At 42.6% G+C, this 19,395-nt stretch overlaps 1 long non-coding RNA gene across 2 annotated transcripts; it reads right to left on the reverse strand.

Annotated features, from left to right (window-relative positions):
• Positions 1-4,916: 4,916 nt before the first annotated feature.
• Positions 4,917-19,150, reverse strand: LOC117287037. 2 transcript variants are annotated; one of them, XR_004518208.1, is made up of 4 exons: positions 19,005-19,150; positions 16,382-16,516; positions 5,643-5,706; positions 4,917-5,286 (listed from the first exon to the last, which is right to left on the reverse strand). It is a non-coding gene; the product is annotated as an uncharacterized LOC117287037 (long non-coding RNA). The 2 variants fall into 2 exon arrangements; XR_004518207.1 differs by having other exon boundaries at positions 4,917-5,706; positions 19,005-19,147.
• Between the last annotated feature and the right edge of the window lie 245 nt (positions 19,151-19,395).

Raw genomic sequence — 19,395 nt, forward strand, 5'->3', positions numbered from 1 at the left:
ATTCGGGGAACATCCTTGTGTCCTCCTTAGAGCCACTGATCTATAGGAAAATAGCACACGACACATCTGTAATCCCAGCACTTGGGAGGCTGAGGCAGGAGGATTGCCATGAGTTCAAGGCCAGCCTGGGATTTGTAGTGAATTCAAGGCCAGCCTGAATTACATAGGGAAACCCTGTTTCAAAATTTAAAAAGAAAGAAAAAGAAAAGAAAAAATAGCACACAAAAGACTGACTGTACTGATTTTTCATGAAGACTATAGACTTCCTGCTTGTCAGGAGGAATTTATTGGCACAGGAGAAAAGCCTGGTAAAATGATAAGTTCTAATCCTTATTGCTGCACCAGATCTAAAACTTGAATGGGTGATGCTTTCTTTTTCTCGCAGGAGGGGTGGGTGTACAATGAATGTGAGTGACACTTCTCATTCTGAATATAAATCCAATTGCATCAGAGACCCAATGTTGGATACTGTGTGCGAAGCAGTCTGAAGCATTTGATAATTCATCTTGGACCATTTAAATATATGTAATTAAATTAGCTGCCAGCCGAGGCCGTCATTCCTCGGGGACTACATAGAGCACCAAGGTTAGTGCTCCTGTATCAGACTTTTTCGGTTTTAGGAAACTCATGGCAGTGTGGGGAACCCTCGACTAAAACATTAAAATTTATGCTTTAACTGGTGTACTTTTCTTAACTACTCAACTAGAATATTGTATACCTGTCCAGAATATATGTTCAGGACAGACAGCCATTAATTGGCATTTATAGCCCATTTTTAATCTTAATTATACAATATTTAGGAATCTATGACATTTAACTTTAGGAATAAAGCACTTAACAGGGTTGAGGATGCTATATTCTATGTTATTCTAGCAGTCCATAGAAAGAGAAGAGCCTTAATTTTTAAAACCTGTTTTAGTAATTTTTATGATAATGAAAATTGCTTAGTGAACATCTGTTTTCCCACAGGGAGGAAAAACAGTGCATTCAACATGCTAAGTCAGAAACACAACAAATTTGCTAGCTATTGCCACTTCTATTCCACCTAATTTTGGAAGTCCTAGCCAGAGAAATTAGGCAAGAGTGGTACTAAATTGGAAAGGAAGAAGTTAAATTTTCTCTGTTTGCAATTGACATAATCTCATATATAGAAAACCCTAAAGATTTGACCACAAAACTGTCAGAACTAATCAGCAAATTCAGTAAAGTTGGGAGATAAAAAAAAATCAACGCTCACAAATCAGTAGCATTTCTATACTCTAACAATGAATTATCCAAAAAGAAATCAAGAAAATAATCCCATTTACAGTGGCATCAAAAAGTAAAATACTTAGGAATAAATTTAGTCAAGGAGGTAAAAGAGCACTACAATGGAATCTGTTAATAATTATGAAATGAATTAAAGAAGACACAAATAAATGGGAAAATTTCCCATATTGGCAGGCTAGAAGTGTTAATATTGTTAAGAAATCCACACCACCAGTTGTGGTTTGGATTTGGAATGCCGCAGCCAGTACCTCCTGTGCTCATAGGCAGGGTCTATGAGAGGTGACTGGCTTATGGGGAGGCTATAGCTGGCTTGCTGACTTGCTGCTAGGAGGTGGGGTCTGGTCAGAAGAGGAGCTCACTGGGGCAGGGCACAGCCTGGAAAGGTGCGACTCCCCTGGCTCCTTCCTGCCCTCTGTGCTTCCTGGCCGCCATGATGTGAGCAGATCTCCTCCTTCATTCCTCCTGCCAGGCCATTCCACCTTAGGACCAAGCTGACTTCGGATTCAGCCCGGAGCCCAAATAAACCTGCCCTCCTTTAAGTTGTGGGAGGAAAGTGAGACTCTACCCAAAGCATTCTACAAATTCAATGCAATTTCTGTCACAATCCCACTGAAATTTTTCACAGAAATAGGGAAAAAAGTCCTAAGACTCTAGCAGAACCTCAGAAGACCCCCAAATAGCAAAAGCAATCTTGAGCAAGAACAAACCTGGAAGTATCACATTACCTGATTCCAAAATATATTGAAAAGCTCTTGTAATCACAGTAGTAAAAACCCAGATACATAGACCAACAGAACAGGATAGGAAGCCCCAAAATAAACCCATGTGTTTACAGTTAATTAATCTTCAACAAATGTGTCAAAAGCATACAAAAGGGGAAAGCTGGTCTTAAAAATGTAGCCAGGCAAATGAGATAACTACATGCATGGATTTTCTCCGCCATCTACAAAAGAACAGCTCAAAGATTATTGAAGGCTTAAATGTAGCACCAAACTGGATGTGGTGCCATACACCTCGAATACTAGTTCTGGGAGACCGAACCAAGAGGACTGCAAGTTCGAGTCCAGCCTGGCAACTTAGCCACATAGCAAGACCTTGTCTAAAAACTGAAGAACAGAACACAGGCTGGGAAGCTGGGGATGTAGCTCAGTGCAAGGGTACTGGATTCAATTTCCAGTAGTGGAGAAAAAATACATGATCATAGACTGTAACGCTATTGAAGAAAACACGGGTAGAAAACTTCTTGATATTGGTCTGGGTAATATAGGACACAAAAAGTATTGGCAACAAAAGAAAAATAAATAAAATTGTATCAAGCTAAAGAGATTCTGCACAACAAAGTAAGCAATCAAAGTAGTTAAGAGGCACCCCATGCAACAGAAGAAAATAATTGCAAACCATATATTTGGATATTTTAATATCCAAAATACATAAGTAAGTTACACAACTCAATAGCAAGAAAGCACATGAACTAATTTAAAATTGTGTGAAGGACCCAAACAAATATTTATCAAAAGAAGATGCACAAATAGTAAACAGGTAAATGAAAAAGTACTCAATATCACTAATAATCAAAGAAATTCAAATTTTAAAAAATAATTAGATATGCTTCATACCTGTTACAATTATAATTATTAAAAAGACAAAAATAACAAGACTATAGAAAAAAGGAACGATGTGCATTGTCGGTGGACTGTAAATTAGTGTAGCCACTACGGAAAACAGCGGGTAAGCTCCTCAAGAACTGAAAATAACAGGCTGGGGATTTAGCTCAGTGGTGCTGCACCTACTTTGCAACACAAGGTCCTGGGTTTGACCCTGGTACTGAAACAACAACTAAAACTAAACACAGAACCACCACATGATCCAGCAGTCCCACTTCTGGGTGTGTATCCAAAGGGAACGAGAACCAACATCTGTACTCCCGTACTCATTGCCGTGTTGTTCACAGTAGCCAAGATATGGAATCAGCACAGCCATAAATCGACATGTGTATGCACTTCTAACATGTAACACGTACACACGTATGTCTCACACACGCACACATGCACACTGCAGGGGGGGTGGGGATATTATCTATCCTTCAAAGAAGAAACTCTGCCATTTGCAAAAACATGGACAAACCTAGAGGACATTATGCTAAACGAAATAGGCTGGGCACAAAATGACAAGTACAAGACCCTGCTTCTATGTGGAAATTTTAAAAGTTGAATTCATAAAGGTGTAGGGAAGGTGGGATGGGTAGGGGAAGAGTAAAAAAGGGAAAAGAAAAAATGTGAGAGAATGAAAAGATGAAAATAAAGTGTTTGTAGATGGGGAGGGGAGGAGGGGGTGAAGGGAGGGCAGAGGTAAGGGGAAAAAATGAGAATCAAGACTTGTCATGTAGAGGTACAAGATCCCAACAATGAATGTAACTGTACTGTATCCCTAAAATGTACCAATAAACTCAATTAAAGCTGGAAAAAACTAGTTGAATTCATATAAGCAGAGAATAAAATGGTGGTTATTTTATAAATATAAAATGGTGGAGTATGGGAGATAGGAGTTGGTCAAAGAGTACAAAGCTCCAGTTTTACAGGGTTGATAAATTCTAGAGACCTATTTACAGCCTGGTGAACATAATTAACAATGTACTGCATATCTGAAAGTTGCTAGGAGACAGATTTTAAATATTCTCAGCACAAAACAATAGCCATGTAAATTCATGGATGTGTTAATCACCTTGATGGTGCTGATCAACGTCATCACATATCAAAACATGACATTACATACTGTAAATATATAGAATTTTTATTTGTCAAGTGTACTTGAGTAGAGCTAGAAAGGAAAACTAGACTGGATTCGTGGTTCCTTAACTCGTGTAGTCACTCTCTTGCTCACTTGCAGTTTTGCTCTGGCATCACCCCTCCCTGGTCACTCCGTCTTTATAATCCTTGACCAGTGCATCTCACTCTAGATGCAGATGTCCCTTTTCAGTGTCTGTGCGTCGAGTCTCACCAACACTGACTTTGGCCACTGTGCCACCGATAGCTGTGCTTTCCCGACCCACTAGTCCTCTCCTCTACATCCCACTTCATTGCCTTATCCATCGTGTCAGTGATTCTTGTAAAACCTTTTGCCAGCTACCTTGTTCCCTTCTGTTTTCATCATACACATATTACAAAGTGCTAATCCGGATGGAACCCACGACTCTCCAGGCCCGCGTCTCAGTGGATAACACATCATGACGCAGACACACACACACACAGGTACTTGTCAACCATAAATCCAAGACCACCACTCTCAAGATGACCTCCAACCTTGCATAGTAACGCTATTGTATTTCTCAGGCCAACTCGAGTTCTCACCCTTCACAAAGAATATTTCACAATTCTCTGCTCTCCTCAAGCTTCCATCTTCCCTAATTTCCTTTACTTTCGGCAAAGGACCTCGGAACCTTTTCTCCTCCTTCAAAATGATTACAGAAGGTTTCAGGACTCTTTGGACTACCTTAGTAAAACAGAAGGGATTATCTGTTACTGCATTAAACCCACGTCCGGTTTTATCAGAGGCCGATCAATCCAATCTGCCTAGAAAGGGGACAGCGAGGGCTAAAGAAAGAGAGGCAATAGAGACTTGTATAACATCACAATACATGGAGTGCTGGGAGGTCAGTACCTCAGAGTGGGCCCAGACAAAGGCACTCCAAGCTAGCCACTCTTTATTGGGTGCACTCAATAATCCAAAGGAGCGGGGGGGGGGACTCCGAGGGTGGCAGTGATCCTACGTTGATGAGGATCTCATGTCGATGAGAAGAGTGAGATGGGCAAAGCAATCTTACAACAGTAGGTGGGACAAAACAGCAGGCTAATCAGGAGTCTGTCCTTCTCCCACGTTTATTACTACTCAATTCTCAAAGAACCAAGCTGTCTCGAGCCGATGTTCTCTTGCCCTTGAGTGTCGCAGCCTCACGGGACCATTGAGGCCTCAACTTGTGACCAGAGGCAAAATGGAGTTGTTTCTGCTTGCCAGAGCTGGCTGGTGGGCAAGAAGACATTGGGCCTTAGACGCTACTAATCATAATTTAATTCTGAAATGATTTTCCCAAAAATTATATAGAATGGCTCTAACACAGTTGATACAGGGCAAAGTGAGGTGCTTGGACCAATAGCGTTAGCATCATGCGGGGATTCTTAGGAAGGCAAATTCTCAGTTTGCACTCTGGCCCCAAAGAATAGAAATTCTGGGAAAAGAGGCAAAATTTTTATTTTAACAAGTCTTCTAGGTAACTCTGGACTAAACTAAAATTCGTGAAGTACTCTTACAGGAAACCTGCTCCCCGTTTTCTGCAGAGGCAACCGCCAAGGTGAGCTTCAGATTTCTTCTCTACTTACCTTCTCAGGAGGTTTTCATCGCTCTCCTTTCTCTGTGTATGGCCTGAGCCTTTCTCTCTTGAGCCTGTTTATGGACAGAAGGCATTTTTAAATCCCTTCTATTCAGAAGCTCATCTTTGGCCCCTTCTCCAAACACTTCAAGACAGTATACTCTTTTGATTTTACTCCTACCTCTCTGGCTAGTTTTTCTCTGTATCCTTTGTTGATCTATCCTCTTCTCTGCTATTAAAACTAGAGAATTTCCCTTTTCGCCTTATACTAATGATTATGTAAGTTTTTCCAACTTTTATTGCTTTGAAGGTCATCTACACATAAATATATATTAATATTCCAAACATCTGCCTTGGTCACCTCTTTTCTTAAGAATATCTAAGAATGTCATATTCTGCTTGTTTGAAATTTAGTTCATGGTCCTCTTCTCCCCATGCTAGCTGTCTCATTTGTGGGGTGCCACTTCTGATGAGCATCAAAGCCCAGGAGTCATAAGTGCACCTGAGGACACTGACGGCCCTGACCCCTCTCTCAGGGACTGAGAGCTAAGAGTGACCTAACACCTCACCATGCATGCGAGACATGGCCAAGGTCACACAGAGGATGGTTAGTCCACGTCTCAGTAAGCAGATAAGACGACAACTGCTAAAGAACACTGCAGCGTTTTAGTAGGTGTGTTTGCCACGTGGCTGTAACTGCTGTGGGCTAAAGAAATGGAGAGGCACAGCTCTTGAGCTCTGGGGCCCTCCTGCTCTATGGCTGTCCTGGTACTGATGATGGACTCTCCCTGTGCTGTTTTTTATTGGGGAACTAATTAATTAATTCAGACTCTATGGACTAAATGGACCCCTCGCCAGATGCTCCCAGGGGAGGCCCAGCCTTGGCCCTCACACCGTTGTACTCCTCTTGTTTTTCTTTTTTTGCACCATCTTTCTCTTCATGCTGGCTAAACTACTCTCTCTTTCCCTTAATTAATTCTTACCTTTCCTGCCAGTCTCAATTCAAACCTCTCTTAAAGAAGCCTTCCTGAACCAGCTTAGCACTCATCACATTATAATTGCACTTTTATTTTTATGATAATGTAACCAAATGCCCATCTCTGCCATTATAATCCAAATGACATGAAAACCAAAATGAGATCTGATTTGCTAAGAGCGGTATCATTAGCGCTTGGCCCCCATACATAGTAGACCATAGATGAGACACATTGAATGTATAGTTAATTCTTATAATTTACACCTGTAAGGTAAGTTTTGTTTATTCTGTGTGAAAATTGATCATCCTAGATCTTTGTGCATAAACCCAAAGGCCTCTAAATGCTCAGACAAGACCTGTATGCTCATTCCTAAAGCAGAAATTACTGGAAAGTGGACATTTCTACATGTGAGTCACACCCTTAACAAGAGGCCAACCTTCAAGGAAAATGAGTGATCACTGGCCAAGCACAAGAAGGCAGGAGAGAGGAACAAGAACAGAACCACACAGCCACTCTGATATCCCACACTCATGATGCAGACTCTGTCCAAAGAGAGATTTTTTTTTTTTCCACACAAAGCTGCAAAGCTCAGTTGCACTGCCCACGTGCTGTTTCAAGGCTGATCTACTGAGGCTGTGTCTAGTCAGAGCCTTGAGCCACGAAAACCTCAGGGCACACTCTTGGATCTTGCCATTCTCGTCCTGAAAATGTTTTTTAATATTTTATATACCAGAGGGATCACAAAGCATATAAGGAAACAAAACGCAGAGGAGAAAGAATTATGTAAACTTAGTGGGGCAAATCATGATTTGCCAGCCACTTGTTTCTGCAAACAGTGAGCTGCAATTTATATGCCACTACCCCCCCAAAATTGTATTGTTTATGCCAGGCATGGTGGTGCATGCCTGTAAGCCCAGCATTCAGGAGGCTGAGGCAGGGGGATTGCCGCAAGTTCGAGGCCAGCCTCAGCTACATAGTAAGTTCAAGGACAGTCTGAACTACATAGCAAAAATCTGACTCAAAAAATATGCTTGCACTGTTTGTCACTGTAAAACTAAAACCCAATATATGTAGATAGAAATTAGATATGGGACAGGCCCACTAGCCTAAAGAAATATTTGGTTAGTGTGCATAAGTAACAAGTCAGAAATCTTTCTAAAACTGTCAGGTTATCAGTATGTCGCAGCTTTCCCCCATGAGGGGAAACAAAACTTAACGATCATTGACTAGACAAAAACAGCCAAAATCTCAACAGATGGGTGACTGTCAATTAGCCATTTGTTAACCAGTGTGGATTTCTTGGCAGCTCTCATGAGACTGCAACAAAATGGGAGGGAGGCGAGAGCATGCAGGAGCGGAAATGGAAGGATAAGTTCTCCTGGATCTCATTTTTAATTTTTCATGACATTTTATATGCTTCATAGAAAAATAATTTGGTGGAAAATAACATGAGAAAAAGAGGATCTTATGCAACATCAACGAGAGGCCTTTATTTAGGACCTTCATGGGTTACTATGCTTTCAAGACAAAGTTCTCCATCTTTAAAGTATATAAGTATCCACAGGATGCTTGTTAAAAATTCAGATTCTCAGATCTGTTTGTATTTAGTAGAATCGAGGGATGTGGAAGGAGATGAATTTTAAAACTCTAGAGGATTCATCTGCAGAACACACTTCAAGAAAAAGTGTTATAGGAAAAGAAATTCAGGTTCCTCATATCCTTGAAATATGTAAGATTAAGAAAAACACAACCTAGCTACTAAATCTATAGTTCAAATACAAGATAGAGTATTTCAATATCTTCTGTTTTTTCATATGACAATCTAAGTAGGTTCTAAATCAAGTGTATCTCAGACTTTCATAAAAATTCTTTGGAGATTTTATTAAACTGTTTCTGATTCAGTAGGTCTGAGATGGGGTCCGTAGTTCTGCAGTTCTCAAAAGGTCTAGGCTTCGCCGATGGCGTCAGACCTCAGATTCGCACAGTGAGCACCATGACTCTAGACACTGGTTATAATCATCAGCATACATCAGTATCCCCTGAAGGACTGGCCAATACACAAAGTGTCTGATTCCTGTAACCACAGAGCTAGAGTTTGGCCTGAGGCAGCAGCCAGTTGACCCAATCACCTGCAGAGAGAGCCCAACCCTCCGTTACCTCGAGTCTAGAGTGGTGCCGGAGGATGTGTATTCCACAGGGGCCCTGGGAACACACTGTATACTGTCACCACAGACTATCTTCCTGGGGAGGTACTATGATTGAGAAATAAACACCTTTCCAGACTTGAGATGTCTCTTTATAAACTCAGAGTGTAGGCAAACAGCAAAAGCTTGATTATCACTACGAAGCCTAGAAAAGATTACAATCACTGTCTTCCATTATTTGCCTACCTTACCTTGTTCTTTTGGGGAACAGAAAGGACAAAGAAATTGATAAGGATGCAGTTTTGGCAAAGATGAGTAGATTTCATGTATTGAAATTTAAACTTTTATTTTACCTAAGTACTGAGCTTCAGTGAAATAATATACCACTGTACTCTAAAGTCTGTTACCCAGTGATGGATGATTGTTGTCAGAAAAAAATTCTCTTTACAGGGCGGGTAGGTCAAATTTTGGCTAAGGAGGTTTTCCCACCGACTCAGTGAGTCCTAACTAGGCTTTTTGACTAGAAACTCCTTTCTGTGACAGAGAGCAGTGCCAGCATCTTAGTGAACCATGCGGGAGTTACCTGCTTGTCATGCTGAGCAACACACAGAGTGGCACAAACACTCCAGGGGCCTCCTTCAAGGAACTCCAAGCTCCTGAGTGTTACCTTCCTCTGAGTTGAGGAATTAAGGGTCTCTTTTAAATGTGTCTTATCCCATAGGATTAACCCACGAGACTTACCAGTGTTCATCTGGGCTGGAACGCATCCTTGTGATCATAAATACCTTTGAGCACCTGTATGTGTCAGGCCTGCATTTAGGTCCTGCAGACAGTGTAGGGAGCAAAAGGGACAAGATCTCAGCTTGCACGGAGCTTCTGCTGGGGTCTGTTGGGAACTAGTCAACCAATACGTGAAAGAAGCCATTTCAGAGGGTAGGAAATGATGTGGAGAAAATAAGCAGCCTGAGATGATAAAAGAGGGTCTGCTTCATTACACTGCACAGTTGGAGAAGATTTCTACGAAGAGGTAATTAGTGAGTTGTGAAGGATATGAAAAAGCCAAGTGTGGCGTTTATCAAATCACATGGTCAGAGTCACTTATGGTTTTAGTGTGTGGTTGGGAATAAGAGGCAATGTTTGACCATGGAGAAACACAGGAAAATCAGGAGACTGCACAATGGGGTACCACCCAGGAGAGAAGGATCAGGATTTGAGGAGCCAGGATGGCTGCCAACCACATAAGAGCACAGTCTTCAGGGCAGGCTACGTTCTGAGCCACACCTCTCAACTATTTTTGAATTCATGCGTTAAAAATAGCCAAGTCCCAATCTGCTGAAGTTCCAACCCCAGCTGAGTCATTGCAATGGTGAAATAATTACTTTCAGGTTTGAGCAGCTGTGAGGCCCCGGCCCACAGGAACACACTTCAAAGAGTCAGCCGACGCTCTTCATCTTCCATTTCTGAAGCAGCGAAGAGCAGCCCTGAACTTGTCAGTCTGGTCAGGATGGTCTGGCAGAGGTTTCCGAGGACCCCTGCTAAGGAGCTCCATGTCTGAGGCTCTTCCGGGGACCCAAGGGGATCTTGACCCCACACCCAAGCACAGCCGGCCTCAAGTCCTTCCCTTCCTCTGCAGACCTCTCCCCCCATGCTTACCGGCATGATCCGTTGGAAGAAAGTCAACTTTAAAGGGAGGTAGCGTTTCCTGGTCATTTAAGAACAAAACCTATATAATTCATATCTTGCTTATAGTTTGTTTCTCTAAACAGTTTCCCTTCGCAGTCAAAGGGTTCACATGGTGTTTGTCGTTCTTTAAGTGTTGCGTTCGAAAGGGGAGGCTAAGTGGGGTGTGATGGCAGTTGTCTGTGCTGAGGAAGAACAAAAGAGAGGGAAAGAGAGAGAGAGAGAATAGAAAAGGCCATAGGTGGCAACTGTCGGTCCCAGGGCTGTAGACGAGGTCCTCTTCCATCTGCTTAGGGAACCATTCCGTGTTCTCGCCCCATAGACGTGCAGGGTTCTCCTTGTAGGGACCCCAACCTGCATCTGTTCTCCATACGTCACTCCTACGCTCTGAATCCTTTGTTATTCCCCTTTCTGCATCACAGCCTGCTATCCTTGTTCTCATTTCCTCAAATCCCCCCAAAGTAAATAATTCACTGGAAATTTTAACTCTACCTGCGCGTGGCGGCACACACCTGTCGTCCCCACGCTCGGGAGGCTGAGGCCAGAGCATCACTGCAGTTTCAGAAGCCAGTCTAGGCTACATGCTGAGTTTAAGTCTAGCCTGAACTGCGTGGTGAGACACTCTCAATTTAAAAGAGAGAGAGGAAAAGAAAAGACATTTTAACTCTAGAACAGTGCTTCTCAGTATGGGTTCCCTTACAGCAGTGTAACATGAGAATTGATAAAAATGTAAATTATCTGCTCATCCCCAACCCAATGATCTGCCTTGCGTGCCCTTCAGATGATTTCTTGCACACTAAAGATTGAGAAAAGCTGTCGTGGGGCATGAATAAGAGGGAAGGGATGACTGTCACTTCCAGATGTATGTCTGCTTTTACAAGGATCTTTGAATCTGGGCATGGAGCTACAGGCCTATAATCTCAGCAGTTTAGGAAGCTGAAGCAGGAAGATCACAAGTTCAAGTACAGCCTGAATTAAAAGAGGGGCTGGTGATGCAGCTCGGTGTGAAGGCCCTGGGTTCAACCCCCGATACTGAGAAAGAGTAAAGGGAACTTTGAAATCTTTTCCTAAAAGCATGACTATGTGAAAACAGAAACCACTGTGTAGGAAGAGGGTGTACCATCACATACCAACCACAAAGTACACATGTCCTACACTCCAAGAGCATCACTGATAACCAGGAAAACAGTCTCAGACAAGGGTGTCCAACCATTCACTCAGAAGCCGCCAGAGCTCTTGCCTGAAGGGATGAATGACAGTAGATTAGAACACAGTGGCCCTCAGCCTCCACCCAGGGCTCAGAGGAGAGAGAAAACAGTCTCCTATCACAGCCTCCCTTGGGATGTTAATGGCAGACCCCCTAATCACACATCATTTATTGAATGTGAAAGGAGGTCTGATCCAGCAAGGTGTAATGACCTGGCAATCTATTTTACTTTTTGGCGTCACAGACAGGTTTCTTTGGGTTCAGCAGGGTCAAAGAGCTTAAAATGTTATCTAGAGTAAGACAAACATGTAATTTTGCTCTTACTTTATTCTTCTATTTTTTTCCTTAATGATTAATTAGGAGACATTCTTTTACTCAAGAAATGTGAGATGAGGTTGTACAACCCTGTTGGTGATTCATAAAAGCTAACCGTCTGCTAAATTAAGCTTGCTTGGGAACCCATAGGCCAGAATTTCCAGCTGAGGAAGAATTCTTACAAAGGCTTATGTAGAGTAACACCCTCTTGGGCTTAAATTTCCCATCAGGACTCAGCCTACTCTGTAAAACCCTTTAGAGTGATAAGTCTTCTGGCTGGCAGTATTTGAAAGTTAAGCAAAGCAGCCTTCCAGGGCTCGCATTGAGTTATGAAAACATTTTCTGCATGACATTTAGGACCAAATGAAGGACCAAAGTCTTCACTCTTTTACTCAAGACTAGGTTTATGTCTCCACAGGCAATGTGAAATGGAGTGTGGAAAGATGATCTCATGAAATGAATTAGTTTAGACAGGATGCCTGATTTGTTCAAACCTCACAGAGTGTGTGTGTGTGTGTGTGTGTGTGTGTGTGTGTGTGTCTGTCTGTGTGCTTGTGTGTTTAACAATAGCCTAAGGAAACAATAACACTGAAGTGATTTTCAGAAAGAGCAATAATAAATCCGGATTTCCCTTAAATTCTGCCGGTGACCAACCAGGTGACCTTGGGCAGGACTCTCTAAGCCTCTCTTTCCTCCTCTGTGAGATGATCTTACAGGACCTGTACTTCCCAGGGTGGAGAGGAACAGGAGGGTGATGAGAGAACACTCTGTACGGACACACCGAAGTGCGACACTACTGCCGTTGAGCATCCTGCCAGGCTTTGCACCCATTATGCACAGACACGTGATGCTTTGGGGCACACACAGACGCAGAGCAGCTCTGACCTTGCAATGTCTCTCACCGGGGCCACAGAACTCACGTCTCTGTTATGACCCGAGCTTAGCTGCCTCCAGAACAGCTATCAGGATAGGAAATTGAATCTGAGGTTCTCACAAGGAAGGCCTGGGCATTAATCATGGTGAGCACGCTGGGGGTTTTCCATCTGAGTCGACCGGTTGAGTTCATAAAATCTCTTTCATTTTTCATCAGGAGATTCCAAGCGTTATATATTTATTATCCCTCTCATTATTTCACAGCCAGCAGCATATTTTACTTGTAGCAGTGCCTAACTTGGAATAATTTTGGAAACCGCAATGCTTATGAGGCATAGCTTACGAGGGCACCAGCAAGCAGATCTCACACTTTATTAACAGATGGGGTTGAATATTGCTTACATTTGTACCCTGGTGTGCCTGCCGTTCCAACTGTTTTCCTAAGAACAACTATAGAACATGGGGATAATTCAACCTGGGCTTCCCCACCTACCTCCACCTTGTCACAGTTTCAAAGAAGCTGGTCTAAATGTAATTTATGTAACTCTCCCTCTACACACTGAAAGGCATTGACCACTGAGTGCTAACAGCAATAACTGTTATTTTCATGGCCAGTGTGCCTTAGTGAAATATAGCGCAGGACCTGCCTCTGCCCCCTTCAAGCCACAGTCTACCCTTAAAGATTAGTGCCCATGGGTGGTTGTCAATATACATCAACCTAAGAGGGAAAATATGTTCACTGAGAAGGTCCTTGGCCTGGATCATAAGGCACAAGGAACATGGCAATCACAGATGGATTTCTGCCTCTTGAAATGTTTTCATTCTTTTCCTACACTGTGTCCTCTGTGAGTTCACATGGATCATATTTGACTTATCTGACCATAAAAGAGTGAGTTTAGGTCACTCAATGTATTTAATAAAACACACTGGAAGTGAAATATTTATGTGTTTCATGATGTTGTTTTTATAAATTCAGTGAGATCATTAAATTAACACATTTCACTCTAGTGGGAAAGATTTGAGTCACTCTCCTGAGTTCTCAGACAAGAAGAAAAAGGGGGCAGGCAGAGAGAGACAGCAGGAGAAGAGGAGAGATGCTGTTAGAAGAAGAGGTGGAAGAAGAAAAAAAAGGATAAGGAAGAAAGTAAGATTTATGCTTCTGCATTTTGGAATCCAGAAGAGTAATAGTCTTACTGCAAGAAAGTATTTAGAGCTTCATGAATCTTACTCGAGCAGGGGTCCAGGGCCCCGGACACAGACACCAGACCATCTCCTCTCCTCACGTCGCACCAGAAGGTCACAAAGACACACCATCTGAAAACCTCACGAAACAGCATTCTGTCAACTGAGCCAAAAGCTTGGTTGTTGAGTTTTACTCCAGAAGTGAGCACCAAGCCCAGAACGCTCAGACTTGCTTGGGATAATGAATGAGTAGGGCAGAATGAAGAACCGAGAACCTCTGGGCACACGACAGGACCAAGCGGAAAAACAAAGCTGTGCCTTCCCTTCTGAGGAAGCCACACCTCTTCAGAAACACACGGGCTGCTGTGACCCAACAGCAAGGCAAGAGGAGTGCAAGTTCAAGACCAGCATTAGCAACCCAGCAAGACCCTCTCTCAAAACGAAAAAATAAAAGGAGCTGAAGATACAGTCCTAGCGTGATACAAATGAGTAAGTCATTAATTGAAAAGAAAGGAAGGGGAAAAGGGAGCTAGGGGAGAAGGGAAGGGAGGGAAAGAAGGAGGGAGGGAGGACGGGAAGTCCTTGTAGTGCTTGTTTCCTGACCGTTTTTGTTGTCGTTGCTATTTTCAGGGGTACTGATGGAAATCAAAGCCTCCACATGCTAGGAAACTCTTCTACTACGAAGTTATATCCCAGACTCAAAGACAGATAAGCTCACCACAGGGCATGCGGGGAGGTTCGGGAGCGACTTCCCAGCTCCCACCCCACATTTCGGCACGCCTGGTCCACAGCTCATAAACTGGCTACTGCGCACTGCCCAAAATCACACCCATGTTCTCGGGAAGTCAGGGGTGCACGCCCACAGCCTGCTGCTAGAGGGGATTTGTCCTTTTTTCTGCAAAAGATAAGCCAATCTTAGACTTCTTTCCAGAGCTCATGCAGGCCTGTATCTGTGACAGATGAACGAGACATAAAGAATCTGGTCTTTTCTGTCTCTGCAATTGAGGAAAGTGAGGGAAAAGGTGCTCGAAAGGGTTGTGGGTGCAGCAGCCTGAACCCTTCAAAGTGGGTTACAATTAGACAAACTCATTCGAATGAAAGTAACTGCATTAATTAGAAAATTTCCAGAATGTCCTTTACTTTTATTTATTTATATATTTACTTTTTGGTACAGGGATCCAACGCTGGTCCTTGCACTTGTGAGGCAGGCAGCGGCACCACTGAGCAAAATCCCCAGCCCCAGAAGCATCTGTGGTTGTAATGAGACTGAAGATTGTCAATTCAAACAACACCCTTTGTTGGATTTTTTGTTTGTTTGTTTTGTTTTGTTTCATTTTGTTTTTTGAGACAGGGTCTCACTATGTAGTTGAGACTGACCTGGAACTCACTATGTAGCCCAGGCTGGTCTCGAACTCACAGTGATCCTCCTGCCTCAGCCTCACGAGTGCTGGGATTACAGGCGTGCACCACCGTGCCCGGCAACAACACCCTCTGTAAAGGGTAGGTGTAATGGCTCCATGGGAAATCTGTTTTAAGAAGCATTTACAATTCAGTTAACTCAACTGACTGAGCTATATTGTTATGCTGTATGGCATAGATATTAAGAACATGACCTTCAAGTCAACAAGGCTAGGTTCAAATTATGACCCTTAAAAGCTGTATAACCAGCCAGGCATGGCGGCACACACCTATAATCCCAGCCCTTGAAGGCTAAAGCAGGAGGGTCCCAAATTCAGAGCGAGCCTCCGCTCGAGTGAAATCCTGTCTCAAAAAAAAAAGGTTGGGTGAGGAAGAGGAAAGGAAGGAAGGGGAGGAGAGGGGAGGGAGAAGGAAAAGAAAAGGGGAGGAAAGGAAAAGAGCGGGGAGAGGAGGAGGCTTTAGAACCGTGGGAAAACACGTAGCCTCTAAACCTGGGCCACCCATTCTACAAAATCCCATAGTTCAGAGTAGTTAGTAAACCAGGTGCTGTGGGGCTGGGTGGGGATTTAGCTCAATGGTACAGTGTTCTTACCTAGCATTCACAAGGCCCTGGGATCAAGCTCTAGCACTGTCAAAAAAATAAAAATAAAAAAATCAGATAACTGTAGAACCGCAAAATACCACGGCAGAACCTGTGCTCTGCTCTCACGGTGGCGGCCGTGGTGGAGCCGGCTGCCCGGCAGAAACCACGGTTCCCAGTCTGCAGCCGTGTACGGAGGTGCACTGAAGCTGCGGCCAGCGGAAGGCCAGCACAGCGACACTTTCTAGACTGTAGCCCTCACACCCACGACCTTCCACACTCACTTCCCACTCCCTGCTCCCTGGAACTGCACCGTGTGACCCAAGTACACTCTGTGAGCCTGCGTGCTACACAGCATCCAGCCAGACTTACTAGAGAGGAACAAATCCCTGCATTCCTTCAGCCACTCGTCATTGCCCCGCCTCCTGTCACAGGAGCTTGCTCTACCTTCACGTTGGTCCTGGCACGTAGTAGATCTCAGCAGATTACAGCTGTTGTTCAAATTATCTAGAAGAAAGAGACATCATTATGTATGGTTTCCTTTAGAGTGAGATGATGGCACTGGGCCTGGGATGTAGCTCAGTGGCACCATGTCTGCCTGGCAAGAGCGAGGTCCCGAGTTCGATCCCCAGTACCAGGGCGGGGGGATAATGGCATTGACACAAATACGTTACAGAATCCCTTGGTCCTAAAATCAATAACGTTATCACTTTATAGAGATCATGAGATATTTACTAAAGTAATGCTTTTCAAAGAGCCTTCAGAGTGTAAGACCAAAATCTAATAGTATAGTGAAGTGAACATAGCATAGTAATGAGCACACAGACACCATAGCACCCTTAAATAAGAATTCACAAGCAAAGACTGTCATTATTAAGGAAATTGTAGGAATATACCAACATAAGAAAAATCTAAGAATGAAATCTTTTCTGGAGCTCTACTCAAATTTTATTTTATTTTTAAATAAAATTCTGCTGATTTAATTAAAGCCACATTGACTTTAAGAAAACAGTAATTTTGCAGAATAGTTTCTCTGGTATGAAAAACTATAATAGTACATAAGATCCTAAGGATATAATTGACAGTGTGAAATAGGAAGAAAAGGGCTAACGGTGTAGGGGAAGTGGGAAGGGTAGGGGAAAAGTAATAAGGGAAAAGGAAAAAAAACATGAAAAAATGGAAATAAAGTGTTTGTAAATGGGGAGGGGAGGAGGGGTGAAGGGAAAGCAGGGACAAGGGAAAAAATGAGAACCAAGACTTGTCATGTAAAGGCACAAGAGCCCAATAATGAATGTAACTGTACTGTATACCTAAAATGTACTGATAGACTCAATGAGGAAAAAAGAGAAAATAGTAATTCAAGTAATCATAACTGGATTCCATGTAGGTAAAAATATTTCACATGTTCAAAGTTCAAATATTTTAAATCATGAAAGTAAATTACCCAGCTCCACGGTGATAAACAATTTGAAGGTTTATACATCTTTTACTTTTAATTTTTCAAATTTATTTATTTGTTTATTTATTGCTTTGTTCTTTTTGGTACAGTCTCACTGTGTAGCACAGGCTGGCCTCAAACTCAAAGCCCTCCTGCCTCTGCTTCCCAAGTGCTAGGATTACAGGCATGCGCCACCACACCAGGTTTTTAAATTTCTGAAGCTTTTCCTTTCAGTCGAAAACAATTTTTTGCAAGGTTTGCATTCTCTTGTGACCTTTACTCTCACTAAAAGATAGGAGTTTTAAAGAACAAATACTGTTCGTATGTACACACATTCCTCTTGTCCCTTCACAATTTATATTCTAAATTTGTCTCCTCCGCCCCAGCCCTGGGAAGCACTGCACAACAATCTTTTTTTTTTTTAATTTTATTGAGTTTATTGGTACATTTTAGGGATACAGTACAGTTACGTTCATTGTTGGGATCATGTACCTCTACATGGCACGTCTTGATTCTCATTTTTTCCCCTTACCTCTGCAACAATCTTAAAAGAATTCTTCTGATTGAAACAGTTTCATGGATTCTCTGGCCGTGCAGCAACTGGACTGGGGCACTTGACAAACTGACACTGTACATCCCTGCCTTCCTATAAAAACCAGTGTAAGGGCCGGGGATTTAGCCCAGCGGGTCTACTGCCTGCTTCACAAGTGCAAGGTCCCGAGTTCAATCCTGGTTCCAAAAAAAAAAAATTAAAAAAAATATATATAGTAAAATCTTTAGTAAATAATCACCAGATTAATTTTCCCTTAATGCTCAGCTTCTGCCTTTAATATCTAAGCTTCTTACCTAAGGAGCCAGGCATTGTGGGACACACCTGTGACCCCCGCACCCGGGAGTCTGAACAGGAAGGTCTCAAGTGTGATGACTTCGTAGGGAGACCTCCTCTCAAAGCAGCCCCTCAGAAACAAGATCAGTACCTAGATCAATCCACACGTCCTTTTACTGTGACAAACTGTGTTCCTCTCTGACTTCATTTTACCCACAGTTTTGAGATGAACTTATCAGCACATATTTAAATTCTTTCTACTTTTCAATTCTGTGAAAATTAAAGTTATATCATAATCTAATCGTTTTCTCCCTATATTTTATGACTGCATATTAATCATACAGAATAACGGGTTTTACTGTGACTTTTCTCTCTTTTTTTTAGTACTGGGGGTTGAACTCTGGACCTCGCACCTAGAAGTCAGGGATCCCCGGACTACCGTGCGTTTTTCTAATGTTTCTTCAGCATCTAGTAGGTGGACAGCACATTTCACTCGACTGCACCCTCAAAAATCAGAACCCTGAATTAGAGCAATGAGCTAGACCCCAACATCCTTGGTGGACCACCTCCTGTGTGTTAAGAGGAAATAAAATCCAGGTACAACTTTTACTTCATCTAGGATCAAAAAAGCAATTCATGAAATCTTGGCTTCTTGCATTTGTGGTGCAATTTTCTCCTTATCCCCAAAATATTTACTTATTCAACAAAACTATTTATCAAATACCACCTACCTGTTATTCTGAGTGCCAAGTACTGAAGAAATAAAGCAACCTGAATAAACGTTTTAATTTTCTTTAAGAGTTGTCCTCACGATGCTTCCTGGGGAGGGAATGACCTTTGTTCTGTGAAACGCTGGGGCTAAAGTCACAGCTTAGGAGGCTTGGATTCACCAGGTGGAGAAACTTCAATAAAGAGGGCAGAGCCGTAGGAAACCAGCCAACCTGACGTGAGTAGGGAGACACCCATCAGCTGGTTGCAGAATTATTATTGTACAAACATGGAAACAACCTTAGCAGCCATCAAAATTAGAATAAAAATACAATTTAATAGTTGTACAATAAAGTACTAAGTACAGCAACAGTTTAAAACCATTTTTACTTATATGTAGTCACAGGGAAAACT

The sequence above is a fragment of the Fukomys damarensis genome, unplaced genomic scaffold (genome assembly GCF_012274545.1).
Source record: "Fukomys damarensis isolate Sample0158 unplaced genomic scaffold, DMR_v1.0_HiC HiC_scaffold_3, whole genome shotgun sequence".
In the NCBI taxonomy this organism is placed as follows: domain Eukaryota; kingdom Metazoa; phylum Chordata; class Mammalia; order Rodentia; family Bathyergidae; genus Fukomys; species Fukomys damarensis.